The sequence below is a fragment of the Hordeum vulgare genome, chromosome 1H (assembly GCF_904849725.1).
Source record: "Hordeum vulgare subsp. vulgare chromosome 1H, MorexV3_pseudomolecules_assembly, whole genome shotgun sequence".
NCBI lineage: Eukaryota > Viridiplantae > Streptophyta > Magnoliopsida > Poales > Poaceae > Hordeum > Hordeum vulgare.
In genome coordinates, this window is record NC_058518.1 from 318,202,895 (window position 1) to 318,229,974 (window position 27,080).

General features: G+C 43.4%; 1 long non-coding RNA gene across 4 annotated transcripts; it reads left to right on the forward strand.

Moving 5' to 3' along the window:
• Nucleotides 1-18,960: 18,960 nt before the first annotated feature.
• LOC123433489 lies at nucleotides 18,961-26,144 on the forward strand. Of its 4 annotated transcripts, none has more exons than XR_006624936.1 (4): nucleotides 18,961-19,400; nucleotides 19,470-20,389; nucleotides 20,703-20,833; nucleotides 20,918-26,144. It is a non-coding gene; the product is annotated as an uncharacterized LOC123433489 (long non-coding RNA). The 4 variants fall into 4 exon arrangements; XR_006624934.1 differs by having other exon boundaries at nucleotides 19,470-19,701; nucleotides 20,693-20,833; XR_006624937.1 differs by having other exon boundaries at nucleotides 19,470-19,701.
• The last annotated feature ends 936 nt before the right edge of the window (nucleotides 26,145-27,080 follow it).

Sequence of the window (27,080 nt, forward strand, 5' to 3'; positions counted from 1 at the left end):
AAATAAATCTGTTTTGCATGCCCGAACCGCTCATGTGGTGACAGAGGGCTATTGGTATCTTCCATGCTAGGAGTGTTATCCTCGACATGTGTTTATTCACAGTCCTTCACGAGAAAGGGGCCGGTATTTTGGGATGCCCAGTTCCATGCTTAAATCGAAAACATAACTGTAAAACAAGACTCCCCCCGGATTGATGTTAGTATGGACGGTACCCGAGGATTCGGCTAGCCGTGGAGTGTGATTGATTGGTGGCGGGGGAGTTAAAACTTTACTTTTCTGTTTGGGAACCGCCTATAGCATGAGTAGCATGGAAGATATTGAGAACTCTTGGTCATTGCGTTGACAATGAAAGCATGCCACCCAAAATTATTCTCTCTGTTTTCAAAGCTTGAGCTCTGGCACCTCTGCAAATCAATGCTTCCCTCTACGAAGGGCATGTCTATTTATTTTCCCGTCGAGTCATCCTCCTCTTATATAAGAACCAATTAGAGAGCACCTCTATCATTTTTATGCTTTGCTTTTGGTTGATATTGAGTATGACTATGACTGGATCTTTGTTGCTATGAATTACAATGTTTAGTCAGCCCTTGATCTTTGAAAGTGCTCTGCATTTATGTTTTGCGGTCTCATAAAGAGCTAGCGAGATACCACCTATTCATATTGCTTCATGCTTGTTTTGATTGAAGTATTGGTATTTGAAACTCATTATTATTTGCTCGTTAGCTGATTATGCCATTGATATTAGTTTACCGTGAGACCTTCGTGTCATTTGCTTATGTGGTTAACTTGTGATCTTGCTGAAATTCTGGTTATGAGTTAGACATAGTTGCAACAACAAGATCAAACAGAGTTTGTCAAAGTTTTTCTTTCTCTCTCAGTTTGTCAACTGAGTTGCTTGAGGACAAGCAAGGTTTTAAGCTCGGGGGAGTTGATACATCTGCAACGTATCTACTTTTCCAAACTCTTTTGCCCTTGTTTTGGACTATAATTTGCATGATTTGAATGGAACTAACCTGTACTGATGCTGTTTTCACCAGAATTGCCTTGGTATTATTTTTGTGTAGAAATCAAAGTTCTCCAAACGTCTTGAAAATTTATGGGGAGCAGTTTTGGAAAATATCAAAAATACGTGCGCGAGGATCCACCTCAGGGGGTGGGCCAGTGGGCCACAAGCCCCTGCTCCGCCACCACCCCCTGGTGGCGGTGGGCAGGCTTGTGGGGCCCACAGCCACCTGCCGGCCCCAATTCCAGCTCTATAAGTTGTCTTTCGTCCCAGAAAAAATAAAAAGAGAAGTTCTCGTCGCGTTTTCGATACGGAGGCGCCACCACCTCCTGTTCTTCATTTGGAGGGCAGATCTGGAGTCCGTCTCGGGCTCCGGAGAGGGGAAATCGTCGCCATCGTTATCATCAACCTTCTTCCCTCTCCAATTCCATGAAGCTCTTCGTCGTTCATGAGTAATCTATTCGTAGGCTCGCTGGGCGGTGATGAGTAGGATGAGATCTATCATGTAATCGAGTTAGTTTTGATGGGGATTGATCCCTAGTATCCACTATGTTCTCAGATTGATGTTGCTACTACTTAGCCATGCTTAATGCTTGTCACTAGGGCCCGAGTGCCATGATTTCAGATCTGAAATTATTATGTTGCCACCAATATATGTGTGTTTTAGATCTGATGTTGCAAGTTGTAGTTACCTACTATGTGTTATGATCCGGCAACCCCAGAGTCACAATAACCGGAACCACTCCCGGTAATGACCATAGTTTGAGGAGTTCATGTGTTCACCAAGTGCTAATGCGTTGGTCCGGTTCTTTATTAAAAGGAGAACCTTAATATCCCGTAGTTTCCTTTTGGACCCCGCTTCCACGGGAGGGATGGACAATAGATGTCATGCAAGTTCTTTTCCCTAAGCACATATGACGACACACGGAATGCATGCCTACATCACATTGACGAACGGGAGCTAGACACGTATCTCTTTGTGTTATAGCTGTTGCATGATGAATATCATCCAAACAAATCAACGACCCATTGCCTACGAGTTTGTCCTACTGTTGCATCCAAACAAATCACCGACCCATTGCCTACGCGTTTGTCCTACTACTGCTGTTACTTGTCTTGCTCTGCTGCTACTGTTGCTACTTGCTACTCCTGTCACTACTGTTGTTCCTTGCCACTGCTATTGCTCGTTACACTACTACTACCTGCTACACTGTTGGTTTGCCACACCGTTGACGGGACTTGACAACTTCCGTCAACGCGGCAACGGAAGCGCCATTGATACAATCTTTAGGGATAGTCGGCTGTCAACAAATCGTTTCTGACACCGTTGTTATCATACTACTTTGCTGTTACTATTGTGCTTGGAGATACTAATCTTTCACGTGTGGTTGAATCTGACAAATTCAGCTGCTAATACTTGAGAGTATACTCTCACCTCCTAAGGCTTACCTACAAATTTGGGTCGAATACTCTACCCTCGAAAACTGCTGCGAACCCACGCGCTGGTGGGCCATCAACAACATTCTTCCAGTTTCATTGCGGGGGAGTGCTATCAGCATTCTTCTGGTGCCATTGCAGGAGAAGGTTAGTTGTTATAAGCATTCGTCTACCTAACGCCAGAGATTGCAGGATCAGCCCTTTTCTAGAGCCATTGTCGGGGAAGCACAACTGACGTCAGTGATCACGACACATTTGTCGAGAAGCTTCACGAAGATGTATTCGTTCAGCATCGACACCAAGCAAGGGAATGATGAAGCAAGAGGTTGTCGGAATCACAGACAAGACTGCTAGCTCAGAATTGAGATTGCCTTTCAGGACAACCAACATGGTGTGGAAAGCTCGATGCAAGCTTAACGCACAGTGGGGATTGTGTTCCAGGGATGGAGGGTACATATAACATGGTCGAGCTCCAACATGACCATGATGATGTAGCTTAACAGCTTAGAATGACACGATCGAGTACAAACTCGTAAACAAGGAAGATTACTACAAATTGTTGAATCGCAATGCATACTTGATTCAGTTATCGATGTACTTGCGTGTCCAACGATTCAAAACACGAGGAAAACTTGGAATAAATGAAAATATCATAGTTGATGAGGAGCTCTCAAGATGTTATATCGTTCCGAGATATCCTCGGGCTACAAGGTAAAATACTCGAAGGTAGATCAATATTAAGGCCTGGACCGATGTATTGATCTGAAGAAGACAAGTACTTTAACTCGTCTAAGAATGAAATCAAGGTAGGACAACATGGTCGGAACCACGATTGTATGGTACCAAACGATAGATACCAGATCAAATCGTAGAATTATTGATTATTGTTACGAGGAGTTTGTATGATCGGATGAATGTCGTTTCCATGGGCATGAACACAAAGTTCAAGGTCGACTCCCACTTCATCAATGCATCACCTGGCACTTACTCCCCGCCTTTGATCAAGTTGTAGCTTAAAAAGATTATCTCGCAAAACACCAGAAGAGCAAGACTCGTGAAAACTCTTCGGTTTATGTTGATTTAGGAAGGCATAGGTTCAACCCATAGGGGCATCTTAGGAACATATACCACACACTCTAAGAGTAATTAACACATGCTTGAAGGGCATGGCTGACAAAAGCGTAGGTTACAATTCTATCGGAGGGATCAGACACAATTTACCAATGGCATCATGTGTCAGAGAAAGCAATCACAAGAATTTTCGAAAGCAAAAGATGTCGTTGGATAATAAACCAGGATGAGTCTGACAATCCACAAAGGACCTTAGGTGGGTATCAGTACTCAATCAGAGGGAGACAGGATGCAATGCATTAGTTAATAGAACGTGTGAAAAATACTGATATTTAATTACCAACAGAATTAGGATTTCTAGGTTGGTGTATCATAATCAGATGCTCCGATCAAATACAAGTAAGTTGAATAGATTTAGATGGACAATCAATAAAAATTGATTTGTCAGGAACCAGTTCTGTTTGAAAGGACGTCTGAGTCGGAAAGAAAATTCATAAGTATCCTTAGATGATTGTGTTCATTCCCACAGAGGTTGAGTCAATAAGATCAGAGGAAAATCACAAAGGATTTTAATGAATGCTGCTAGACATATGGATTTAACCATAATGCAAGTAAGTGAGAAAAGCCAAGAGCAATAGGCTACGAAGGATTTCAGAAGACCAAATAGTAAGTCGAAGAACTTTCGAAACCCATGACAACTGATGATGGACGAATCCCTGATAAGATAATTCGTTGCATCTCGTAAAACAAGAGCAATTAGAAAAGAAGGTATGAACAACATTTGCATGTAGTCATCCATAGTGGTTGACGAAGGAAGGGAAATCTCAAGAGCGATGGGCACAAGTTCTCGAGAGAAAGCATCGGAGAACATCATCGGAGTCTCGTGATGAATCGAGTCATTATCAGGAATGAGGGACTCTTCGGAAGGAAGTATTTACGAGAACCTAATGTTAGAGTTAGTAAAATCTTTAACCCGAAAGAGAAGAGAGAGTAGATCCCAGAGTATAGGAAAGTAGTAAAAGATACTAATACCACCCAATTGAGATGTGGGCCCGTAAGCCACAACATCAGTGTTAGTAAAGTTTTTCAAACACTAGACTCAACTTCGGCCAAGGAGTTGGAAAGGGGGATACCTACAGACAGTCGGCTCTGATACCAACTTGTGGCACCCTCGGTTTAATTGTATGCTAATCATACACGCAAATGTGTACGATCAAACCCAAGGACTCACGGGAAGATATCACAACACAACTCTAGACACAAATAAAATAAAACAAGCTTCTTATTACAAGCCAGGGGCCTCGAGGGCTAGAATACAGAAGCTCGATAAACACACGAGTCAGCGGAAGCAACAAATATCTGAGTACAGACATAAAGCATGGGGTGCCTTAGAGAAGGCTAGCACAAAAGATACAACGATCGAACGAGGCGAGGCCTCCTTCTGGGGAACCTCCTAACTACTCTTGGTCATCAGCGGCCTCCACGTAGTAGTAGGCACCGTCGGGGTAGCAGTCGTCGTCGGTGGGGACCTCCATCTCCTGGGCTCCATCATCTGGTCGCAGCAAATGGATCAAGGGGACAAGAGGGAGCAAAGCAGCGGTGAGTACTCATCCAAAGTACTCGCAAGTCTTACATCAGAACTATTCTAAGTATGCATAAGTATCAAAGGAGGGGGGTTATAATATGTGGACTCACTGCAGCAATGCGAGAATAGAGAGAGAAGGCCTAGTCCTATCGAAGACTAGCATCTTCAAGGTCTTGCAGCAATAGACGAGAGTAGAACAGGGGAAAACATTAATGGTCATATTGTTGCAGCATTGTTAAAGTGAGGTCACGCCCAAAGATCCTCCCTCGACTCCCTGCGAGGAAGCAATCCCGAGCCAAACTAATTCCAGTAAGTAACAATTGTAGTTGTATAAGATCAGGGCACAACTCCAAGTCGTCCTGTAACTGTGGACACGGCTATTAGAATAGTTAATTTTCATCCCTGCAGGGGTGCACCACATGTCCCGTCATGCTCGATAACACTCTGGCCGGACACACTTTTCTGGGTCCTGCCCGGCCTCGGAATATCGACACGTCGCAGCCCCACCAAGGACTAATCAGAGAGGCCAGCCCGCCGGTCTAACTCCTAAACACAAAGGGTTCGTGGGCCCAGTTCCCCTTCGCGCTCATGCATGTGGCATGGGCGGCTGATGTCAGTCCTAGAATCCCTTAATCACAAGCGCGATGCATCTCGGGACCACTCGGGCGTGCGCCGCTACATTGCTGACATCTGAAAAGCTTCGCTGATACCGCGACGCCGAGTACCCGTAATTCTTCCCGCGTAGCCGGTTAGTGCGAAAAGGTCTCCGACCAACCCAGATCAAATACCCAAATCCATTAACATTTTAATTAGGCCATCAACACAGTCTCGCGGGAATCCACCCGCCTTACAACTAATCACCAAGGATCCCAGTAACATGGTCGAGTAACTGTGTGGTTGTAACATCGGGGGGGATCCGAGGTATCACCCTCGTTGGATTCCGAACGATGTATCCGTCAAGGTGGGCTTAGAGGAATCACCCTCGGGGGTCCCACACTTGAGGGGTTGTATGATAGAGGCATCGTCGGGAATGGTGAAAGAGGAATCACCCTCGATAACCACGACCGACTAGCTATAGTACAGAGATATCATGAGGAGTACTTAGCGAGGTGTCACCCTCGGTACTCGATATTATATCTGTAGCGTCGTATAACTAAGGGGGTGTATGTGCTGTGTTGGGTCTGGCTCGTCGATCAGGCATTGAGATTTGAAAACAAGCGGGGCAACTGGACTACGGGGTCAGAGGGGATGACTGCTCCACCTATACTAAGCATATTAAAGGTACATGACTGAAAGTAACAGTTCATAAAAAATAGGCTATGCATCACATATAGGAGCTAACTACAACAGTAGCAAAATACTAATGCAAGCAGTAGGAAGAAGACATAGGCGATATAGGAATGATCAAGGGGGGTTTGCTTGCCTTGCTGCTCTGCGGCAAAGGACTGATCGGCAGGGTCGTAGATGTACCCGGCAGGAGCGTAAGTCTCGGGGTCTACCGGTAAGAATAGGGGGAAGAAACAATAAATAATAGCAACGGTGCAACACAATGCATGACATGGCAAGATGCAGGCTAGACATGAGCTAACGCAGCAACATCCATCATAGACGGGTCAGAAGAATATCTGACGATATTTTCCAGGTCTCGGGCTACTACCGAACAGATTGGAAATGATGGAAATGTTCCATGTGTTCCTATGCTAGGGACGCGTGACACACGAATGGACCGTGTATCCGGGTTCGTCTCGTTCTGCTGATCAACTTTCATCTTGAAAATATTTTGATCTGACTTACGGATTATTTTATATTAATTTTTAAAGTTTTATTCAATAATTAGGAATTAAAAATATATTTAATTAATTTAAATAAAAGCAAATATGACATCAGCATGATGTAACGCTGACATCAACAGTTGACTGGTCAACTGACCACTCGGTCCCCAACGTCATAGGCACAAGTTTTAATTAAGATTAAGTATTAATTAATCAGATTAATTTAGTGGGGGACCCACGTGTCATACTCTAATTATTCTAATTACCCAATTAATTAATTAAATAATGTATCTATTTATTTATTTAAAAACATTATTTTTATTTTTATATTTTAATTTTCACTTTTCTTTAAAAGAGGGTGTGGGGCCTCCGTGTCATAGACATCGGGTTGCGTTGGCCCCACCGGTAAGTGGCTTTAGGCCAAATACACATTTTTACTCACAAATACATAACCAAACAATTAACGTATTCTCCATATACCTATATACGCAAATACATACATCGTGCATCTCATACATACAAAATACGTACGCAATACATTATTTATTTTTATTTCCTTTTCCCCAACTCATCTCACAACTCTCTCCTCTCTGTTAAGAGAGAGAACTTCACACACAGAGAGCTACATCTCCACGATCACCTACACGAACCTAACGGCGCCGGATCGGAGTGCCTTCTGCCGGAACGGAACCGGGACGACGCGAGGAAGGAGATGGTGGGAGGAGCCCGAGGAGGAGCTCACCAACATTGACGACAGGGTCCGGTGAAGCCGGAGTTCTCGTGAAGCGGAGGTGGCGGCGAGGAGGAGGACGTGACGGTGACGGTGATGACGGCGCGGTTCCGGTGAGGACGGTCGCCGGAGAGGCCTCCCGGAGATGGCCAACCGGCATGACGAGGAGGAGGGTTCTCCCTGCCCGCTCCCTCCTGGACCGAGCGGGAGGAAGCGGCCGACGGGGGGGGAGACGGTGCACGGGCTCGGCCGACGTGTGCACGGGAGGGCCGGGTCGCTAGAGGGAGGATGTGGGGCCGACGGGCCTTGCTGCCGGCGGGTGGTAGGTGGGGGGTCGGCAGGGGCTGCTGATACGTCTCCATCGTATCTACTTTTCCAAACTCTTTTGCCCTTGTTTTGGACTCTAATTTGCATGATTTGAATGGAACTAACCTGGACTGACGTTGTTTTTAGCAGAACTGCCTTGGTGTTATTTTTGTGCAGAAATCAAAGTTCTTCAAACGTCCTCAAAATTTGCGAGGAGCAGTTTTGGAAAATATCAAAAATGTTTGCACCAAGTTCCACCTCAGGGGTGGGCCTGTGGGCCACAAGCCCCTGCTCCGCCACCACCCCCTGGTGGCGGTGGGCAGGCTTGTGGGGCCCACAGGCACCTGCCGCCCCCAACTCCATCTCTATAAGTTGCCTTTCATCCTAGAAAAAAGAAAAAGAGAAGTTTTCGTCGCGTTTTCGATACTGAGGCGCCGCCACCACCTGTTCTTCATCTGGAGGGCAGATCTGGAGTCCGTCTTGGGCTCCGGAGAGGGGAAATCGTCACCATCGTCATCATCAACCTTCTTCCCTCTCCAATTCCATGAAGCTCTTCGTCGTTCGTGAGTAATCTATTCGTAGGCTCGCTGGACGGTGATGAGTAGGGTGAGATCTATCATGTAATCAAGTTAGTTTTGACGTGGATTGATCCCTAGTATCCACTATGTTCTGAGATTGATGTTGCTACTACTTAGCCATGCTTAATGCTTGTCACTAGGGCCTGAGTGCCATGATTTCAGATCTGAAGTTATTATGTTGTCACCAATATATGTGTGTTTTAGATCCGATCTTGCAAGTTGTAGTTACCTACTATGTGTTATGATCCGGCAACCCCGGAGTGACAATAACCGGAACCACTCCCGGTGATGACCATAGTTTGAGGAGTTCATGTGTGCACCAAGTGTTAATGCGTTGGTCTGGTTCTTTATTAAAAGGAGAACCTTAATATCCCGTAGTTTCCTTTTGGACCCCGCTGCCATGGGAGGGATGGACAATAGATGTCATGCAAGTTCTTTTCCCTAAGCACGTATGACGACACACAGTATGCATGCCTACATCACATTGACGAACGGGAGCTAGCCACATATTTCTCCGTGTTATAGTTGTTGCATGATGAATATCATCCAAACAAATCACCGACCCATTGCCTACGAGTTTGTCCTATTGCTGCTGCTACTACTGTTGCTACTTCTGTTACTTGTTTTGCTCCGTTGCTACTGCCGTTACTTGTCTTGCTCTGCTGCTGCTGTTACTATTGTTGTCGCTCTTGTTACTTGTCTTGCTCTGCTGCTACTGTTGCTACTTGCTACTGCTGTCACTACTGCTATTCCTTGCCACTGTTATTGCTCATTACACTGCCGTTACTCGCTACTTTGTTGTTAGTACTGTGCTTGCAAATACTAATCTTTCAGGTGTGGTTGAATCTGACAATTCAACTGCTAATACTTGAGAGTATTCTCTCACCTCCCGTCGTGCGAATCAACAAATTTGGGTCGAATACTCTACCCTCGAAAACTGCTTCGAACCCACGCGCTGGTGGGCCATCAACAACATTCTTCTAGTCTCATTACTAGGGAATGCTTTCAGCATTCTTCTGGTGCCGTTGCAGGAGAAGGTTTGTTGTCATAAGCATTCGTCTAGCCAACGCTAGAGATTGCAGATCAGCATTTTTCTGGCGCCGTTGCCGGGGAGGTATTGCTATATTCTCTGAGTTACTTGGGATTTATATCTGCTGATCACTATGAAGAATCTGAAGGATCCGAAGACCAAAGTCTTGCCCTCAACTACGAGGGGAGGTAAGGAATTGCCATCTAGCTCTACACTTGATTCACCTTCGGTTACGAGTAAGTTTGCGACATCACCTCCTGCTAGAAATCTTGATATGTCGTGTGTGCTTGATGATGCTTGTGATACTACTGCTAGAGATGTTATGCTTGATACTATGCCTGATACTGCTAGAGATGCTATGCTTGATACTATGCCTGATGATACTATGCTTGATACTACTAGAGATGCTATGCTTGATACTGCTTTGCGTGATGATGCTAAAGATGCTATTTTGCCTGATGATGCTATGCTTGATACTGCTAGAGACACTCCTTTGCCTGATGTTCCACTAGGAGTGTTCCTTGATGCTCATATTGCTAGAGTTACTCCCAATGCTCGTGATGCTTCTGAAACTACCGATACTATTGAGATCGAACCTGCTTTTGCTCCTGCTAGATCTAGCTCTCCTAGATATGAATTGCCTGATAAACCTGAGGGTTATGTTATGGAGGGAGAGATAGCAGAGGATTTTCTTGCGTGTAAGGATGCCTATGACGCTGAGAAATTACTTCTCAAGTGGAAGGAAAAATCTCGAGAAGCTAGGATGAAAAATGAGCCGAAGTTTGCCACTTCGCCTATCTTTATCACCGATAAGGATTATGAATTCTCTGTCGACCCTGAGATAATCTCTCTAGTTGAATCTGACCCTTTTCACGGTTATGAGTCTGAGACGGTCATAGCCCATCTTGCCAAACTATCCGAAATAGCCAACCTTTTCACTAATGAGGAGAAGATCCGCCACTACTATATCCTTAAGTTGTTTCCTTTATCTCTAAAGGATGACGCTAAAGTCTGGTTCACCTCTCTTGCTCCTGGATGTGTGCGTAGTCCCGAGGAGATGGTTTATTACTTCTGTGAGAAATATTTCCCTGCCCATAAGAAGCAAGCTGCCTTGGAGGAAATATACAACTTTGCTCAACTCCAAGAAGAGAGTCTTCCACAAGCTTGGGGGAGGCTCGTCCAGCTACAAAATGCTTTGTCTGATCACCCTCTTAAGACGAACGAGATACTTGATATCCTCTATAACGGACTTACTGATGCCTCTAGAGACCACCTAGATAGTTGTGTCGGTTGTGTTTTTAGGGAACGAACTGTAGAACAAGATGAGACCCTACTGAATAACCTCTTGATCAACGATAATGCTTGGACTATTCCCGAACCACCTCCTAAGCCAACTCCTAAGAAAAGAGGTATTCTATTCCTCAGTCCCGAAGATATGCAAGAAGCCAAGAAATCTATGCAAGAGAAAGGCATTAGATCTGAAGATGTCAAAAATCTACCACCTATCGAAGAGATCCATGGTCTCGATAACCCGATACAGGTAGTAGAAGTGAATTGTCTGCATAGGTTTAACGAGAGTGATATTCCTTTTGATAAACCTGCTAGCCTATGCTTTGATGAATTTGACAACTTTGTTGCCAAACAACAGAGTTTCAATACTATGGTAGCAGACATTTGGAACAAAGTACTCGTATGCTTAGCCATTTAAGTGCTTGTGTAGACAGAATGTCAATGATCTGAAGCTTCTGAGTAAACATGCCTCTATGATTACTACTCAGGTAGAACAAGTACTCAGAGCTCAGAATGACCTGCTCAATGAATTAAATGACAACTCTGTCAGAGTCATTACTAGAGGAGGCAACATGACTCAGGAACCTTTGTATCCTGAAGGTCATCCTAACAGAATTGATCAAGATTCTCAAGGAATCAATGCTCATACACCTAGTCATCCTGAGGAGAAGAAGAAGGATGATAGAAACCTGCACGCCAGTTCACCAAATACTGTCACACGTGAAGAACCTAATGATATCTCTGCCTTTGATGCAGAAACCCAATCAGGTGATGAACATGAACCTGGTGACAATGTGGACAGTGATGTTCATAATAATGCTCAACCTAGCAATGATGAGGATGTGGAGATTGAACCTACGGTTAATTCTGATAATCCAAAACCTAAGAAATACGACAAGAACGACTTCACTGCTAGGAAGCATGGTAAAGAAAGAGAGCCATGGGTTCAGAGACCTATGCCATTTCCTCCTAAGCCATCCAAGAAAAAAGATGAGGAGGATTTTGAGCGCTTTGTTGAAATGATAAGACCCGTCTTTCTACAGATGCGGTTAACTTATATGCTCAAGATGTCTCCGTATGCCAAGTACATTAAAGATATCGTTACTAATAAACGGAAGATACCGGATCTTGAGATCTCCACCATGCTTGCCAACTATACTTTCAAGGGTGGAACTCCTAAGAAACTTGGTGATCCCGGAGTGCCCACTATACCTTGCTCCATTAAAGGAAACTACGTAAGAACTGCCTTATGTGACCTTGGAGCCGGTGTTAGTGTTATGCCGCTTTCTCTTTATCGTAGACTTGAGTTGGATAAGTTGACACCCACTAAAATTTCTCTGCAAATGGCCGACAAATCAACTGCTTTCCCTATCGACATTTGCGAGGATGTGCCTGTTGTGGTTGCTGACACCACTATCTTAACAGACCTTGTTATCTTGGATATTCCCGAGGACGATGCCATGGCTATCATCCTCGGAAGACCCGTTTTAAACACTGCAGGGGCTGTTATAGATTGCAACAAAGGCAATGTCACTTTCCACATCAACGATAATGAGCACACAGTGCACTTTCCGAAGAAACGATATCCAGTACATTGCATCAATGATATCGAAAAGACTTCATCGATTCCCATTGGGAGCTTTGAATGCCCTATTCCTCGTGTCAAGATGAAGTATGATTTGCTTGTTGGGGAGATACATATCCCCATTGAGGTGTTAGTGGCTATTCAAAAATTCTCCGTTCTCTCTTGCGATTCGAGAAGGTTTTGTCATAAGGACTTGATCAATCCCATTGACGGATTTCTTTCAATGACCATGAAACGGATGAATCAGAGAGTCACATACCTCTGTTTTGAGTTTTCCTTTTTTGTTGCTTAGAAGAAAAATGATAGAATTAGTTTAGTTATTCCTGCTTTCTGTTTTAGCATCCCGTAGAAAAATACCTCGAAAATAAAAATTCTCCGATGGTCCTGAAAATTTAGTATGATTTTTTCTGGAATTTTTGAAAATTTCTGGGCCTGAGAGCTGGCCTGGGGCCCAGACCAGTGGGCCACAAGATCTCCCACCGCCACCTGCCCCCCTGGTGGCGGGGTGCAAGCTTGTGGGGGCCACAGGCACCCCCTCCACTCATTCCAGCTCCCAGCCTCTTCTTCCACCTCCAGAAAAAATTGTTTCGGAGCTCAAATCCGTGTTCTTGCTCATTTGGCTGTGATTTTCGATCTCCTTGCTCAAAGCACCATTCTCCGAACCGTTTTGGGGAAATTGCTCCTTGGTAAGTAACTCCTCCATTGGTCCAATTAGTTTTTGCTCTAGTGCTTTATCCTTCGCGAATTCTTGCTACCTTGGTGACCCTGTTCTTGAGCTAGAAATGTTGATTTTAGCTGGTACCAAGTAGTTTTAGCACGTGATACGGTCTCTAGGGACTAGTGGGAGTAGTTGCTACAAGTTGGGTTAATCCTTATTCACTTTTCTTTCGAAGTCTCTAAAAATTTCAGAATTTTTCAGAGCTAGAAAAAGGAAAAGATGAGGAGGTTCTTGAGAGGCTCTTCAAGCTGTAACACCAAGGAGGATGAGAAGAACCACCCCAAGTACGCAGTCCCTCGAGTCACAGAAGTTCGAGAGTGCGAGTGGCCAAGTGATGAATTTTTGCGCGCCGTCGAACTTTATGAGGACTTTTATTACTTGGTGGAGAACGCAGGTCTTACTGCGTTTGTTGAAGATAAGTGCCCACAATATCTCCTCCTCACCAATATTTTCGTTCAAAGCTTCAACTTTTATCCGAGGAAGAATCCTCCCATGGTTGAGTTCATGATATACAATGTCCCCCAGTGCATGACGCTGCAGGATTTTTGCAATATATGCAAATTACCTTATGTTGGGGATATCCGTGACCCTCGTCCACGGGACTTGGAGGATTTCATTGGTTCTATTGCTGTTGGAGAGGAGAGAGGAGTGTCTCGCGCTAGAATTGCTGGCATACATTTTCTGTGCTTCGGTACTTCTCATTATTTGTAGGAAAAAGTTTGATTGGCCGTGGGGAGGCTGGATCACTTAGTTCTCCAGACCTTGCGGTTCTGCGCGAAGGCCTTTATAAGGATAAGACTTATAGCTTGGGTGCTATAGTAGCTCAACGGTTGAACCTGAACCGTTCCAAGGGTGTCGTCTATGGAGGTATCTACGCTACCCGTCTTGCCAGACACTTTGAGATACCCATTAGACTGGGGGAGGAAGGAGAGATGCTTCTCCCTCAGAGATATCTGGATTATGACAGCATGGTTCGCCATGATTTTCTGGATAGAGATGCTAGTAGACGGATGATTTATAACCTGGTGTTTAGTCAGGGTACTCGAGAGACTATTACTTTGCCTGCTCCTTCTTTCTTCGATCTTCATGCAGGCAGGTACACTATTATGCCCGCGGACATCTACGCATATTGGGGCTTGGCCTAACCACAGGCGCCCGTGCCCGAGCCGTCGGTCGAGTACCAGACGCCAGTTTATAAGTGGGAGCCAGAGGAGCTCACACAGCAGTGGCATCCACATTCTGCTCAGGAGTATCCCGGAGCTGGTTATTTCCCACCTTGGGAGTAGACCAAGCTAGGCCAAAAGCCTAAGCTTGGGGGAGTACGTGTTCTCATCGACTTTACATTCATGCTTATGCTTTCACTTTGTTAGCCGATGTTTACACTTTGCCACTGTATTATCCATGCTAGTTTCTTTTCATTTTCTTGTTTTCTTGTTTTGTGTCCTTTTGAGAAAACCGAAAAAGATTATTCTTTCTTCTTTTGCTTGTTGGGAGCTTTCCCGTGTAACTAGTTTTTCTTTTTCTTTGTGTCAAGGTAGAAGATATTGGTTACAATGTTTATTGGTTCTTGCATGCTTACCTGTTTAGCTTTCAAAGAGCCATATTATTTTGTATTCTCCTTTGTGTTTGCCTGCAGATTCAACTTAGTCCAATGTGCTTATTATCGTTCTCATCGTTCGATCGTGCAAATGAAAGACAACAATGATGATATATGATGAAGTGACTGAGACAGAAAAGCTGGTATGAACTCTATCTATTTTGTTTTTGTAAATATGACTAGCTTGTCGACCCAGATTTAGCCTTGTTGTGATAGAACCATGTTTGCAATGACAACTTAGAGATCATAGTTTCTGATGCCATGCTTATTTAGCTGAGAGCTTATAATGGTTTGTCTTGGATGCCAACATAGATTTTGAGATGACTATGATGTAGTATGATAGGATGGTATTCTCCTTTGAATGTTTCAAGTGGTTTGACTTGGCGCATGTTCATGCATGTAGTTGAAACAAAATCAACATAGCCTCTATGATGTTCGTGTTCATGGTGATTTATATCCTGTTCATGCTTGCATTCAATGTTAGTCAAACTCATTGCATCTTGATGACTTTTGTCGCTCTCTAGTTGGTCGCTTCCTAGTCTTTTGTTAGCCTTCACTTGTACTAAGCGAGATTACTGCTTGTGCATCCACCTCCATAAACCCAAAAGTTTTCTCCATGAGAGTTCACCATACCTACCTATTTGCGGTATACACCTGCCGTTCCAAGTAAATTTGCATGTGCCATTCTCTAAACCTTCAAGAAATAATTTGTTTTGCATGCCCGAACCGCTCATGTGGTGACAGAGGGCTATTGGTATCTTCCATGCTAGGAGTGTTATCCTCGACATGTGTTTATTCACAGTCATTCACGAGAAAGGGCCGGTATTTGGGATGCCCAGTTCCACGCTTAAATCGAAAACATAACTGTAAAACAAGACTCTCCCGGATTGATGTTAGTATGGACGGTACCCCAGGATTCGGCTAGCCGTGGAGTGTGATTGATTGGTGGTGGGGGAGTTAAAACTTTACTTTTCTGTTTGGGAACCGCCTATAACATGAGTACCATGGAAGACATTGAGAACTCTTGGTCATTGCTTGACAATGAAAGCATGCCACCCAAAATTATTATCTCTATTTTCAAAGCTTGAGCTCTGCACCTCTGCAAATCAATGCTTCCCTCTACGAAGGGCCTGTCTATTTATTTTCCTGTCGAGTCATCCTCCTCTTATATAAGCACCAATTAGAGAGCACCTCTGTCATTTTTATGCTTTGCTTTTGATTGATATTGAGTATGACTATGACTGGATCTTCATTGCTATGAATTACAATGTTTACTCAGCCCTTGATCTTTGAAAGTGCTCTGCATTTATGTTTTGCGGTCTCAGAAAGAGCTAGCGAGATACCACCAATTCATATTGCTTCATGCTTGTTTTGATTGAAGTGTTGGTATCTGAAACTCATTATTATTTGCTCGTTAGCTGATTATGCCATTGATATTAGTTTACCGTGAGACCTTTGTGTCATTTGCTTATTTGGTTAACTTGTGATCTTGCTGAAATTCTGGTTATGAGTTAGACATAGTTGCAACAACAAGATCAAACAAAGTTTGTCAAAGTTTTTCTTTCTCTCTCAGTTTGTCAACTGGGTTGCTTGAGGACAAGCAAGGTTTTAATCTTGGGGGAGTTGATACGTCTCCATCGTATCTACTTTTCCAAACTCTTTTGCCCTTGTTTTGGACTCTAATTTGCATGATTTGAATGGAACTAACCTGGACTAACGCTGTTTTCAACAGAATTGCCTTGGTGTTATTTTTGTGCAGAAATCGAAGTTCTCCAAACGTCCTGAAAATTTACGGGGAGCAATTTTGGAAAATATCAAAAATGTCTACGCCAAGTTCCACCTCAGGGGGTGGGCCAGTGGGCCACAAGCCCCTGCTCTGCCACCACCCCCTTGTGGCGGTGGGCAGGCTTGTGGGGCCCACAGGCACTTACCGATCCCAACTCCAGCTCTATAAGTTGCCTTTCGTCCCAGAAAAAATAAAAAGAGAAGTTTTCGTCGCGTTTTCGATACGGAGGCGCCGCCACCACATGTTCTTCATCCGGAGGGCAGATATGGAGTCCGTCTTGGGCTCCAGAGAGGGGAAATCATCGCCATTGTCATCATCAACCTTCTTCCCTCTCCAATTCCATGAAGCTCTTCGTCATTCATGAGTAATCTATTCGTGGGCTCGCTGGGCGGTGATGAGTAGGATGAGATCTATCATGTAATCGAGTTAGTTTTGATGGAGATTGATCCCTAGTATCCACTATGTTCTGAGATTGATGTTGGTACTACTTTGCCATGCTTAATGCTTGTCACTAAGGCCCGAGTGCCATGATTTCAGATCTGAAATTATTTTGTTGTCACCAATATATGTGTGTTTTAGATCCGATCTTGCAAGTTGCAGTTACCTAATATGTGTTATGATCCGGCAACCCCGGAGTGACAATAACTGGAACCACTCCCGGTGATGACCATAGTTTGATGAGTTCATGTGTTCACCAAGTGCTAATGCGTTGGTCCGGTTCTTTATTAAAAGGAGAACCTTAATATCCCGTAGTTTCCTTTTGGACCCCGCTGCCACGGGAGGGATGGACAATAGATGTCATGCAAGTTCTTTTTCCTAAGCACGTATAATGACACACAGAATGCATGCCTACATCACATTGACGAACGGGAGCTAGCCACATATCTCTCCGTATCATCGCTGTTGCATGATGAATATCATCCAAACAAATCACGGACCCTTTGCCTACGAGTTTGTCCTACTGCTGCTGCTACTACTGTTGCTACTGTTGTTACTTGTTTTGCTCTGCTGCTACTACTGTTGTTACTTGTTTTGCTCTGCTGCTACTACTGTTGCTACTGCAGTTACTTGTCTTGCTCTGCTGCTCATGTTACTACTGTTGTCGCTGCTGTTACTTGTCTTGCTCTGCTGCTACTGTTGCTACTTGCTACTGCTTTCACTACTGCTGTTCCTTGCCACTTCTATTGCTCGTTACACTGTCGTTACTCGCTACTTTGCTGTTACTACCGTGTGCTTGCAGATACTAATCTTTGAGGTGTGGTTGAATCTGACAATTCAACTGCTAATAGTTGAGAGTGTTCTCTCACCTCCCGTCGTGCGAATCAATAAATTTGGGTCGAATACTCTACCCTCGAAAACTGTTGCGAACCCACGCACTGGTGGGCCATCAACAACATTCTTCTAGTCTCATTACCGGGGAGTGCTTTCAACATTCTTCTGGTGCCGTTGCAGGAGAAGGTTTGTTGTCATAAGCATTCGTCTAGCTAACGCCAGAGATTCCAGATCAGCTGCCAGCTCAGTGGGGTCGGGAGGGGGGATACGGGAGAGAGAGGAGCCGAGGGGTTCGTGGGTTGCAGGGGCTTCGATGGGGAAGGACTCGGTTGGCCTCCAGGGAGGACGAGGGAGCGATGGGGGGCTGTTGCCGGTGGGGAATCGAGAGGAGGGAGAAGGCTCGGGTGGATCTGGGGCCGACGGAGGGGGGGGTCTGGTGCCTCGGTTGCGTGGTAGATGGGAGTTACCGAGAGGTGAGGGTCGAGAGGTTGGGCTCGAGAGCGGGGCTAGGTGGTGCGCCAGGGATGAGGGGCCCTCGCGGGGGGAGGAGAGCTGGGTAGGTGGGGAGGGGCCCCTCGAGGGGGGTGGTGGGGATGTACCTGGCGACGTGGGGAGGGGGGTGGGGGGGGTGTTGGGGCGATCCCGTGGCAACGGCACGAGGGGGAGTGGGGAGGGAGCGATCAGTCGGATCGCTAGGGTTGGATGGGAGTGGCCGGCTCGGCCACTTTGGTCCAGTCGGGCAGGGGGGGCTCGGTTGCTTTGTTTTTATCTTTTTATCTTTTTATCTTTTTTTAGTACTATTTGTATTTTCTTTCCTGTTTTGTATTTCTCTTTTGTACCAAACAAATCTTGTTGCATATCTAGAAACAAGATTCCCGGGGGAGACCCAGCCTCCTCAGCGATTTGGGCTTCCCCGCTGTTGGATCGAGCGCTTGGAGAGGTATCGGCCGTCGGATCGGGACCGCTCTCTCTCTCACTCCGTTGTTTTCGTCCGCGGGTCGCTGGCGTGTGGGGTCTCTCGCTGGCTGGGCCCGCGTGTCATTTGCCGTGGCTGTGGCTCGTCCCGTGCGCCGCGTCGCCTCGCGAGGGGGCGTGCCACCGCCGACAATTCTGCCTATGTCGAGGGCATTTTTGTCGTTTCACACCATGTGGTATAAAACTGAACCCCTGTCGTGGAGAAATCCTATCCGCTGCCTCCGCCCGCACTCGCGCCCCCACCCTAGCCGCACCCACTCACTCTCATCTCTTCCCCGATCCCCTCACACGAACCCTAGCCGCCGCTACCCAGCGGGCCCTGCAGCCGTCGTCGCGCTACCATCCTCCTCCCCTCGTGACCGTGCTTCCTTCCCTCTGGCCAGACCCGCTCCTCATACCGCGACAATGATGGAGGGATCCGTCGGCGCCGACCAGGGTCCCAACTGACGGACTCGTCGGGTCGCTGCTCCTCGGGGCAAGCCCCTCCCTCTGCGCTGGCTTGGGAACCCCTCGGGGATGCCGCCGGTGCGGTGGGACGCCCATGGCCGCACGGGCTGGGCACCGAGCGGTGGGGCCTGTGGCGGGGGTTCCGGTCAGGAGCTTGGTCAGGCAGGTGTCGACCTGAGCCGCCGGCGCTTGGCTGCATGTTGTTCGCTCTGGATCCGGTATGATCGCCATCTCTCTCCCCGAGACTCACACACATGTTCATTCGCTCGCTCTGTTTGTGCGCGCAGTTCACGCCCCAAGGGCGTCCGTGGGCGTCACGGCGACTTCATTGGCCAGCGCAGTTTTTCATGTAGGCTGTTCTACTTCTTCGAATCCAGGCGGCACAAGGAGGACCCCGTGCTGATCTGGCTTACGGGAGGGCGTGGCTGCAGCAGCGAGCTAGCCCTCTTCTATGAGAATGGCCCCTTCCACATAGCGGATGACATGTCACTACTCTGGAATGAGTTTGGCTAGGATCAGGTATATATACAAACAGTTTGTGTACTTATCAATCAATTTGTATAGTTTTGTTCTTAGAGATTGTTTAGACCCTGTACAATATTCTCTCTTTTTGAAATTGGATATTGGCTGTTGCACGATTCCAATCTTATCTATGTTGATCATCCAATTGGGACTAGGTTCACCTACAACTCTGATTCGTGTGACACTCACCATAACAGAGCGAGGGTCAGCAATGACCTATATGAATTCCTATAGGTAATATGTGTCCCTGTTGTGATAGGATGCATAAATGAAGTGAAGGCACCAATTCATTATTATGGATTTGAAATATTACGTTATGCATTCCCGGCCAGTGAGCATATATATGTAGAGGAACACATGCATCGTTGCTCCTTACCATTATTGTGGGTGCTTCCTATTGTGGCGACAAGGTTAGTTATGCAATATTTGAGGTGAACCTGAGTGATTGCCCTTATTGCGAGTTGCAATCAAGATGCAAAAATGGCCTTTTGTGTATTTCCTCATTAGTTCCTTGCGTCTTTCTGCATGCGATTTTGATAGGCCTTCTTCAAGGAGCACCCAGAGTTTGTTGAAAACAATTTATATATAACTAGGTAGTCATATGCTGGGGCACTACATTCCTGCCTTTGCAACTCGGGTATACAAGGGGAACAAGAACAATGAGGGCATTCACATCAATCTGAAGGTTTAGTCATCTCTTTATGGATTAGCCCATAATGTTCTGTGCTATAAAGATTTTTGTCATTTTAATCCACTCTTTCTGTTACTTCTCAAGGGTTTTGCAATTGGTAATGGACTTGCATATCCAGAGATACAGTATAATGCATACATCGATTATAAATTTGATATGGGTTTTTTCACACAATCTAAATTCGAAATGTGCTATATAAACAAATTTCTCTATTTTATGTTCTTTAGAAGTACACACAATCTTGGACTAGATGCAAAAAATGTGTTGTATAACATCCTTTAACTGACTATGAATCAGTGTTTTGTAGGATTGTATGCCATGTTATGGAAAGAGATGCTCAAGTTTGAAAACATTTTTGGTGTATTTTTTGTTTCGATAGCAAGCACATGTCATGATGGGTTCCCACTGAAGTGCATAGAATGCACAATGCATTACCAGGTATCACAAGCAGTAAAGAATAGCTATGATTTGTTTAATTTTGGTTTGTTTTATCCCTCTAAAGATTGGAGTACTTCTCTTCAGGTGTGCCTTGTCTGCGACAATGACCTTTGGACCAACAACACCTGAACATTCTGGACTACCTCTCTTCAGGTGTGCCTTATCTACCAGTTCTGGTTGGTTGGAGCTCATCCTTGTTTTGCTTGTTTTCCCTTGCAGGTTGCTCTGATGAGGGTGCTCGTGGCTGTCATCGGTTTGTCCTGCTCCATCTTTGGTTGCTGCTCTGCAGGTTTTTCTTTTTCTTTTCCTATTCTCAGTTCTCCAAACATGCAGGTTTTCCTATTCTCAGCTCTACCAATGGTTCCGTGTGGATTGTAAAAAAGTAGGATCATGTTTGTTTTTCATCTGTTGAATGGACTACTATGGGAAATAACCATAGAAAATTGACCACATGTTCACAACGACAATCTCTTCTCGGCAAGCACAGACCACAGGGCCGTCTTCCTCTCTCGCCTCTTCCATACCGTCCTAGATGCGGCAGACCTTATCCTCGAGAAGCTCCTATACTAGGTACAAACGTTTAGATTCAGGCCCTCTCCCTCTCCTTCTACATCTTTGTAAAAATAGTCTAAACATTTCTTTAGAAATATACATGGTTGACTGATTTGGTTCCTTGGGTATTGACCTATGCAAAATATGAAATTAGACTATGGACCAGTATTGCGCCATTGATTATAATGAGAGTATAACTATATGCTCGCTGCATCATGCTCTTTACCTCAAGATGTTTGATATATGCTCATCTTGTATAGTTTAACTTTTTGCTAATTATCGAATTGTTTTGTTTTTCAGTGTTCATCATGTACCTCTAAAGGCATGAAAAGGAACATCATCAAACATTCTATTTATTCCCCATTTAGTTTATTTATTGTCTTACATGGCTAATTTAGTGCTTGGGGCTACTTCTATTTTTAGTTTGCTATCCAGGTTTTTAGCCGCCAAGAGCAGTTCAAGCCCCAGGCGCCAAGCTACTTCGACACAGGTCTATCTTTCTCTTTCCATAGTATTCATCTTCTAGACGAATTTTATCCTTTGAATTACTGCAGTAAATTAAGTTGGCACAAACAATTCTATTTCAAGATATACTATCTGAGGTGTGAACAAGATGAAAATGATCGCGTAGGTAGTTGGTCTATATGGTTTATAATCCCTTTTATTGAGATCATATGAACTTTAGTCTGCTCTAGCTCTGAATTGCTCTGCATTGTTTGGTATCCAATTTAGCGTTAGGTTTCAGATAACAGAGCAATTGATGAGAGGCACACATGAGCACATACTGTTCTTTGAGAGAACACACACACACACACACACACACACACACACACACACACGGATACACACATATTTTTTAGCTACTCACACACATGAAACACATACTTAGTTGTTGAGTAAAATATGCATTAGAACACTTTCTTACCACATAATTTAGCAGACAAACATGAGCAAATGAGAAAGGAGTGATTCAAACATGAGAAGATGAGGGATGACAAACGCATGCTCATCAAGAAGCATACCAGCATGTGGATTAATAATGGAAGGGGAAGGAAACTTGCTTCTTTGCATTTTTTATATAGTATAGAAGGGCAAATGGTCGACATTCTAAATGTTAGGAAAGGAACCGACACAGTCCATGTATAAGTATTTTATTCAGACTAATGCTCTGAAAGTATTTAACTTGTTTACTAACAATCTACACTCGAAAATATTAATACTCACACAGAAGTAGACATGCCATGGCTAGCAGGTGCAAGGTCCTCAAATACTCATAACAGAAAACAACAAATGCGTATGTCCATTTATGATCTTTTCACATGATAATAACACTATGAGTTAGTTAATTATATGTGTGGAATTTAAAGTGATCAACATGTGACTGTGACTATTGTCGCTTTTTTGTGGTAGGCCATGGTTAAAAGGCAATACAAAATATTTGCTACTTTTACTGATATTTTGGGTCCACATCTAAAACTGTCCCTAAACATTATGTTGTCTTACATTAATGAAAATAACTTCTTAAGGCACTCAGTCGCAAGTTATGATTCTACCAACCTACAATATTTACTCATTCTGTAAAATGATCATGTGAACACCCACTTTATATGAAGGCACTTACTAATTTAAGATCGGTAACCACTTTATATGAAGGCACTTACTAATTTAAGATGGGTATGTTCTGAATTGTAATTCCACTGGTTTATGAAACTACATAAGATGTTATATGTGCATGGTACTACAGTTTTGGCACTGAAATTGTTTTGGTATATTTTCATTCCGATAGGTTTGCAATATTGTAGGAATCATCTGGAGATGGGTTATAGATATTAAGCTATGTAGGAAATGATTTTGAGCTAACAAGCCTTGAACTTGCTTTCTGTTGACCTTTGTACGCATGGGTTCGGTATGATGCAATGTAGGCATTGTTTGTTGTTGAATGGATTATTTTTTCCTTCTAGGTAACATCTCATGCTTAGAATGAACTCTTTGTACATATTGTTTTGTTTATATCCTCTTCTTTTTGCCATAGACAAATAGTGGCGTGACTCTGATGTATGTTTCACTAGCCTTTTATTATCAACTTTTTTTTGGAAGCTAGAATATCAGTAATGGGTTTAATGAGTCCATTTGCTTAGATTAAATGAGTTTTGTATGGTTTTATATCAGTTTTGGAAGCTAAATCATCATGCCTTTGTTCGTTTGCATCTCCTGTTGGTTTGTTCTTATATAATCCCTTTAGATGTGTAACTTTTGCACAATCATAAGCCCTTTAGAATCCTAAAATCTTTCTTCGACAAGTTGTTTGGACCGGCACCCTCGTGCCAAAGCGCGCCGCTGGTGTCCTTGTTTCCAAGTAAAGGAAGGAAAATGTTTCATCATTGGCCAGTGCAGGTATTGCTCTATAGCTGATATATTGCTTAGTTTCTTCATGGTTTTAATTTTGTAGCCCCTCATTAAAATTGCTTGGGAACATGAGGCTTAAAAGTTTCAACCCCGTTCAAGCGCTTCAAAGCTTTGCATGTGTTCTATTTTATTTTAAATAATTTAACAATTCTTCTATTTTTACCCATACTTACCTTTTATGGGAAAATAGTTTGTGAATTCCCCATTGAGATTGGAGTACTTATATATGTGTTGTATAACTTGTATTGATGTGGTCATAACGAAGCAACTGCAAATCTTTTTTAGTTCCTTATGCTGAAAATACTCTTATGTGACACCATATGTCTACTAACACATAGTGAGGTTTTGCAGGTGCTCCAGTTTTAGAAGAACTACATCTCTCTAGTCATTTTTTCTTCAAGACAATGATCATTATCTACTACCTTGTGCGATGCATAGGTTATTGCACTATTAGTGTATCTTCTAATAAAAGATGGTCTACTGTAATCTCTACCTGGATTGTGTCATGCTGGGAGGCCATTTTTTAGAAGAACTACATCTCTATAGTCATTTTTCTTTTAAGATTTTTTTTTCTTTGCCGCCCACATGTGCATATAGACTACATGCATGGAGCACTTTGAATCATGGCCATATATACAATACAATAAGCAACCTTTTAATCATGATGCATATGACCTCATTTAGTGTATTATAAACAGGGGTTAAGCTATGTGGTATACAATTAATGGGATTTCCCCCCTAAAGTATTGAAAGCTAGATAACTGGAGGTTGTGTATTATAAGAATGTTGTACTATTTGGTGTCACCTATAACTGTTCTATATCATAAAATATTCTGAGGTCTTGTGGTATCGAAATGCTGAATTTTATTGTTGCTCAGATTAATTTCAGCAAAAGATATTGTCATAAAATTATATTAGAACTCTGCTCCTGTAGGTTTGAGTGCAACTTTGCTCATATAGGTTTTAGTACACCTGTGCTCATGTAGGTTTCACTAAAAATAATGTACTATTTGGTGTCACCTATAACCAATTAAGTTCTGTTTATATAAGCTGACAAATTGTAGACTAGAAGTTAGTGCTTGTGGTTATATTTCATATATGTCTTCTTGATTTTTCTTTACTGATGCTTTTGATTTCTCTATAATTCACATATGTATATTAGGTATTACCGAAAGCAATTGTAAATATTCGATGTGAGTATTACCGAGATGGATACTGGCTTTTTATGGCAAGCATATTTTGCTACTTTCAAACAAGGAATAACATTCATTATATTCTTCAAATTGAGTACAGTCGAATTGTTTCTGAACAAGCATGGATACAAATAGTAATGCAGTTTCACTCTTCCGAGGGAACCAGCAACAACCACATTATGAAAGGGTCAAGGAGCAGCAACAACCACATTATGGAAGGGTCAAGGAAGGGGCACTGATCCGATATGCATCAATGACAATGAAGTTAAAACTCTAATATAGCCTACTCTGACATTTTAAGATTATTTGGTGATACAAAAGTGCATGTCCTATCTATAAATAATGGTTGGCTATGCTAGAAACATGAATTCTACATTTGATTTTTGCATGGACTAAATGTTTCTTTTTTGTCTTGAACCTGAGAACGCCTACCCCCCTTCCCTTTTAGTTAGCCTCTCTGGTGCTATGAATCGACCCACTTCATTTCCCATTTTTCTATGACCACTGGGAATTTCCTATAGGTTTTCGTTTGCTTATTGAGTTGTCAGTTTTTTTATAATGTTCGTGAGCACTAATAATTTCCATAGTGCGCTATGCTTTTAGGACATAATTTTTTCATGTGTGTTGATGCAGTTATGGTGTCCTTTACGAGATAATTATATGTACTCGCCATTCTCTTAGAAGATATTATGTTTCATTATGTTGCTAGACCATTCTCTTAGATTCTTTTTAATGACCACTGATGTATCTCTGTGGTACTCTCTCTCTCTCTGTCTCTTCCTCTCATCGTCTTGGATTGCAGGTGACCACCATCACGGAGCGCGACGAGGTCTGTGTAGTAGCTTGGACGGAATCTCCAATGATTTATCTCCTTCATTGTTGTAAACAGAGGCTCTTATAGCTTACATATTAATCCCATTCATTAATTTTGGTTTGGCTCTCCTATGTTCCTGCTCTAAGTGTTTAACCTAATGTCGTCTAATTAGCTTTTTGTAATCTCATGAGAACTCAATGCTGCCTTGCTTATGGGGCGGACTAAATGCAATTAGCTATTGTAGTCTCATATCACTGTGTTGAACTTGATGATGCCTTGCTTTTTGTAAAAGACTGGATGTTACTTTTTCTCTTGAACATGAAAAACAATTGATCTGTTGAATATATGTGCTAAACTTGCCTTTGTACTAATGCACCATGTGTGTGATCTTTATACGCTTGAACACATCGTTTGGACCGGCACCATTGTGCCAAGGCGCGATCCCAATCTAGTTAAACTTGTCACATAATTACTAGAGAATATATTAAGCTAATACAAAAAAAGTTTGAGGCCCAATTGAATTGATTTGAATTATGTTAGGTTTTAAATAGGCCACTTAGGTGTTGTTGGTTTAACTCAAAAATAGACAAGGGCAACTTTTATGTTTCAAACGACGTTGGTTTCTTATTGAAGATTACTTACGAAATAGTTTCAACTTAATCATGATTTTATTTATTAGTTTTAATAAATAATTTATTTGACTTAAATTTTGATTTAAATTTGTTTTGGTTTTTGTCAAGTGGTAATTTGGCTTAGCTAATCTCAATGACATAGTATCATTAGCATGTGATTACAATAGTCTAACTATATTTATCACTGTAGCTTAATTCGGGGATGTCACAGCGCGCCTGGGGGCCCAGGTGCGCCCCGGTGGGTTGTGCCCTCCTCATTGGCCTCCCACACCGCCTCTTTACTCTAATAAGGGGGAAACGAAAATCAATTCCAGCCGCCGCAGAGTCTAGAAACACCAGATCCAATCTAGACACCATCACAGAGGGGTTCATCATGTCCATTGGTGCCTCTTTGATGATGCGTGAGTAGTTCTTTGTAGACCTACACGTTCGTAATTAGTAGCTAGATGGCTTCCTCTCTCTCTCTCTTAATTATCAATACAATGGTCTCTTGGAGATCCATATGATGTAAGTCTTTTTGCGTTGTGTTTGTTGGGATCCGATGAACTTTGAGTTTATGATCAGATCTATGTTTTTATCCATGAAAGTTATTTGAGTCTTCTTTGATCTCTTATATGCGTGATTGATTATAGCCTCGTATTTTATTTGGA